The sequence below is a fragment of the Prenolepis imparis genome, unplaced genomic scaffold (genome assembly GCF_030444845.1).
Source record: "Prenolepis imparis isolate NDT839.2.m4 unplaced genomic scaffold, iyPreImpa1.0 SCAF_9, whole genome shotgun sequence".
Taxonomy (NCBI): domain Eukaryota; kingdom Metazoa; phylum Arthropoda; class Insecta; order Hymenoptera; family Formicidae; genus Prenolepis; species Prenolepis imparis.
The window spans coordinates 17,872,601-17,878,567 of NW_028141167.1; positions in this window are offsets into that span (position 1 = coordinate 17,872,601).

The following is a 5,967-nucleotide window of genomic DNA, read 5'->3' on the forward strand; positions in this document are numbered from 1 at the left end:
ATAGCGCGAGAGCGCTTAGAAGAAAGAGCGTGAGGCGTTTATGAGAGAATGAGAGGCACACGTGAGAAAGAGATAACGCGAGAGGCGCACGCGAGAGAGATGTTCGCAAAGGAATCGGCGCTCCCTAAACAATGAGAAAGAATTCCGCTTAGGGGGAGGGGAAAGGTACCGCAAAGGCTGCCGAATATCGGCGCGTAATGCAACACGGTCTTTTACCGCGAAAAAAACACGTCCCGACGTGTTCATTGCGATAAGCGCGACCTCCCAAGATCCCCTCAGATGATGGAGTGAGGGGGAAGTACCGCGAGGGCGGCCGAATGTCGGCAAAATTATCGTAAAAGAATTCTTCCTAAACAATGAGGAAGAAACGTCGCAGCCTTTGGGCGGGGGGGGGAGGGCGGAAGTACCGCCAAAGCGCGTCATCTTATGGGGGAGGGGTGGGGAAGTACTGCGAGGGCGGCCGAATATCGGCGCTCACTTTGCGGTGTTTTGTTTATAATAAAACATGTTAGATAATTCAAAGTAATACAATACGCTGTTTTGTTTATGAAAAACAATACGCGATAAGCGTCTCCCGCACAGTGATAAGCGCCCCCCCCCCGCGTGACGTCATACCCCCTCGCCACGGAGAACCCCCCCGCCCCGCGCCCTCCTCGGAGGACCTGAGTTAGAACCTAGTGTACGCGAGAAAGGGTGTACGCCTAGTATTCCTACTGAAATGATTATTATAGAGTGTAGTCGTCAATTATATTGTTTAAGCAAAAATATTCATAAAAGAGGCCGTGAACTAAAAAGAAATTCGAAAACTTATTTTAATCATTTTAATTTTTGTTTTATCTTTGTTAATTATCTTTGTTTTGCAGCTAAAACATCTTACTGGAGCTTTTGGAAGTTTTACCACACCCGGTACATAATCCCGATCTTGCTTTTTTCGATTTTCACCTATTGATTAATGCAGAACTATCTCTCCGTTGATTTAAAAATAAAATCGAGATATTGTCGGCATCACATTGAAAGACTTGTTTTCTTCTTCTATTTCTTCAATCGAAAAATCTATTTGTTGCTTGAAATATGATCCAATGTTATAGTAAGAGAGAAAATAGGGGTGGACTTCCGAATACGACCCACGCCCGATTGCTATGAATTTTTGTAGAAACATTGTAAATGATGTCAAATGAATGTCCTTAAATGGATTTTCACCGATACAAACATTTAATGCTAAAAATATTAAAATAATGTTCTATATAAATTATTGTCGGTAATTATATAGAATAGGGCCTTTTCACATGGGTACACACACACACACGGAGGTGGGGGTGCAAGGGGGGGAATATCAGAACGAAAACGTCAACAAGAAACAATTTATATTATTCTTTTTTTAGTCAGAATATACATCTATGCACAAACCTATTAATAATGTAATAATACATATACAATTATAATCCGTATATGAAAATTTCCAAATAAAATATATATTTTTTTGTTATATTTTATCTAATATATTTAAATAAATACATAATATATTTTTCTATACATATACACACGCATGCACACAAACACGCACACACGCACGCAACATATATACATAACCTCATATACAAACATAATAAAATTATGTTTGACAATTTATTAAAGTATGAAAAAACATAAAAATACACCACAATAGAATAGGAGAAAATAGAAAAAAATTAGGAAGAAGAAAATTATTTTACGTACCGTATCAAAATCTTGATACCTCGTAGCGTCTTCGAAGATTCAGACACAATTAGAATTTGTTTTCTAGGTTGCTTAGATTGCATTAACGCATATTCTCGTTCCATAACAAAAACAATCATTTGAAGTTGTAATCGAGTGCATTAATCGATTTGTAAATATATAATAAAATATTATTTAAATATTATTTATTTGTAAATATATATAATAAAATATTAATTACATAATCTATTTATCAAATACATAATCTATTTATCAAAAAGTTTAAATCATATATAATTTTGTAATCAACAAATTTCTATAAAAAAACATACACATTTTGTTTTCAAGGCAAGATATACAGTGTTAATACCTTCATTACCTAGGTTTTATTCCATAAATTAGTGTGATTTCACTCGAAATTCTCTTCGAACTATCTTATTAAATGTCCAGCGCGCGATATTATCATTATCCATTATGTATCAATAATATTGTTATTATTATTGATTTTTTGTTGCAATACAACAACAAAAAATTAATAACAATTATTTTGTTCTCATTTTCATACTTTAGTCATTATTCAATTTTAAATATAACATTTTACGACTATTCTCATCTCTAATATACTCTAATTAGAAATTTACAAATTATTAATGTTTTATTTGAAGTTAAAAGAATTTTTAATAGAGAGAAAAGAAGAGAGAGAGAGAGAGAAAAAGAAACAGAAAGTAGGAATCAAAAAGAGAGAGCAGAATAAAAGATAAGGAAGCTTTATTTAAAATTACAGAAGAGGAAGAGAGTAAGCAAAAGAGAGGGATAAAAGAGACAATATATAGACAATATTTAAATTTTCAGAATTTAAATTTTATTCGATAAAATAAAAGACATGAACATTGAAATTTGAACATTTTGTTTTCCATTAATTAATCCTTCTTATATAATAAATATTAAATAATCCTTCTTATGTAATCTTTATATATATAAAATAAATGATTAATTTAAATTTCTCTTGCTTCGATTCTGCAAAAAAGAAATAATATTAATTTATTATATACTATTATATAATTTATTACATGTATGTGTGTGTGTGTTTGCGTGCGCATGTGTACAAGTTAATTCGAAATTAACCGACACGTTTGATAAAGATTGACAAAAAGTAAGCATTTTAACAATGATATAAAGTTATATTATAGAACATTTTGAAATAAAAATCTCTAGACCATCTCCAGGCAATAATATAGACTTATTGATATATTCTCATTACTTTTATAAGAAATTATACAATGTTTTAATCTTCTTGAGACATAAAAATTTAGAAAAACAATAAATTAAGTTCTATTTCTCAAACTTTGTTTTTAAAGCGTATGAAAATCAGATTTAATAATTCTACATAAATATAATAATTCTTCATTTAAATTTGTTACTTAAAAAAGTTGTTATTTAAGACTCTTGGCTCTCCGCAGCAGCCATTAAATTATGTCATTAGTTACTGATTTATGACGTCAAGCGAGAAATCGTATAAACTTCCTTCTTGCGAAATATATCGAAATAAATTTGTTTTAATGCAATCTCTCTCTCATTCATATAATATTATTGGATTAATAAAATTCGGCGAAAATCCTTTTCTTTATTTGTAAAATAAATAAACAACTATAAATCTTGCTCAATTATTGTAAGATGCTGAAAATGTAGGAGATGATTATACATACATTTATTAATGCAGAATAACAATTAAACACGAGTGATCGCATTCAAAAGAACTTATTTATTTCGCGAGAAAAAAATTTATATAATTTCTCGCTTTTGACGTCATAATTCATTATGATGTCAATGAGAGACCAGAAGCCTTATAAAATGTTATATTAATTTATATTCTTAAAATTGCCAATTTAAAAAAAAGAATTAAATTATTTGCGTATAAATACATTACAATTGTATATTTTATCAAACAATCAATAATAGGCCAACTTGCGAGCCGAATAATCAAGATGTTAAACAGATTCTTTATTAAGGAATAAATTAAGTTATTAAAAAAACATGTAAACGTTTCGACAGTACAACTGTCTTTTTCAATACAAAAACTTAAGATTTAATTAATCTAGCAGTTAGATATAGTCTCTTTATAAACAAATTTTAATTTGTCATTTTCAAGGTAATAATATGTCTTAAGTTTTTGTATTGAAAAAGACAGTTGTACTGTCGAAACGTTTACATGTTTTTTTAATAACTTAATTTATTCCTTAATAAAGAATCTGTTTAACATCTTGATTATTCGGCTCGCAAGTTGGCCTATTATTGATTGTTTGATTTTAATTATACACGAGCCTTATCTTAATTTTGATATTATTAATTGTGTATTTTATATATTAAATTGCATTTAATTAATTTTATGTTATGTGTATGTGTATGAAAGATACGACAAATTATTTTAATAAATAAGTTTGATATATTTAATAATAAGCTTTATAAATTAAGAATATAAATATAGTTTTTAATATGTACCATTTAGAAGTTCTAACAATTGCATATGTCCAGCAATTTTTCGTATATCTTTTAAGTTATTAACTATTAAATATGGCGGCATAGCTAAAAAATTATAAAAATATTAATTCTTATTAATTAATATTAAAATAAACTGTATATGTGGAAAATATTGTTTTATTTGTAAAGAGACGTTATGTAAAATCATTAATAACGTCTATATTATATGGATAAAAAATATAGCATACATAAGTACAAAAATAAAATTGATTTTGAAATTACACCTCCGCTTACAAAAGAAATTAATCATATTGCATGACCCCCGGTTCCACATACACTACATTCATAATCTTCTCCATCCCTTTCCCCCCTTTTCCTTTATTCTCCCCTTAATCTTTCCTCCCTTTTCCCTTCCAACTCTCTCATCCACCATTCTACCTTTCCCTCTTGATCCAAAATATCCTTTAGTTTCTCCCTCCAGCATTTTCCCTCCTCACTCTCACTACACTCCTCCAATACGTGCTCCCATGTTTCCAATCCTCCCTCACATATCCTACATATCCTTTTCTCCTCCTCCTCCCAATATCTCGCTTCCCTCAACTCATTACCCAGTCTATGTTTAATCACCCTCCTCCATCTGCTTTCCCTCCAACCCTTGTTTAGATAACCTGGTAATCCTTCTTCCCTTATTTCCCCATCTGTTATACCTTGACTCCTTTATCTTCTCCCCTCTCTCCTCTCTTTGTAGGTCTTTACCCTCTCATCTCCCATACCCCCCTCTTGTAACCTCTCCACCTTCTTGCTTCTTCTAAGAACCCATTCTTCTTCCTCCTTATCCTCCTCCTCTCCCCCTCCCTTTCCTTTTCATATAATCCTCTATACTTCCCGTACTACCTCTTCTTTCTTTATGTAGCTCCTCTATTTCTTTCGGTCTCCCTACTTTCCTCTTTCCTTCCTCTCCCCCTGTCTTTTTTAACTCACCGTCGTTTAATTTTCCTTCTTTATTCTTATCACCAATCTCTTCTCCCCTATTTCTCTTTATTCCCGATTCTAATTCAACAGATTCAAAAATTCAAAACTTTGCGCCCTGCGCTGATTCCCTTAATCTTCTCTATCTCCACTCCCAACGCCCTTCTTAACTCCCGCTTATTCTACGGCGATCGCGCCGTCAACGTAGACCCGTCTCTTCTCACGTCCCCAACCACGTGTACTCTACCTCGTGTCTATCGTCACTCTTTCGCCTAACTTCCACTAATCTTCTCCTGCCTACACCACCTCAGCCTCTACTTTCTTTTGCTCACCCTTACTCACCACCGACCCTCTCTTGACCCCTCACCTCCTGCACTCAACTCTCCTATTCTCCTTTCACTCCTTCCGCCACTCTCTCAACCAACTCTGTACACACTCTCTCACACCTGTCACTCACACACACTCCGGAACCGGAACTAATTATTATATTTTAAATATTATAATATGCAATATATTAATATGTATAAAAATATATTTAAAAAATTAAATTAGTAAGTGCTAACATTAATAGATTATAAATTTATATATTTTTTTATACATATATAAAACTATTTTTAAAAATGTATTATAATTTTATTAATAATTTTTTTTACTTTTTCTTATTAAATGTTTATTTTACAGTCTTAAAAGGATACGTGAAAACAAATTTTTTAACCCCTCACAATAACCACTCACAATAACAAACTCAATAAATTGATTGGCTGTGGCTCTATCACAGATGGGATATATAAACTCGAGAGTACTCTGCGTTGATACCACTGCTTT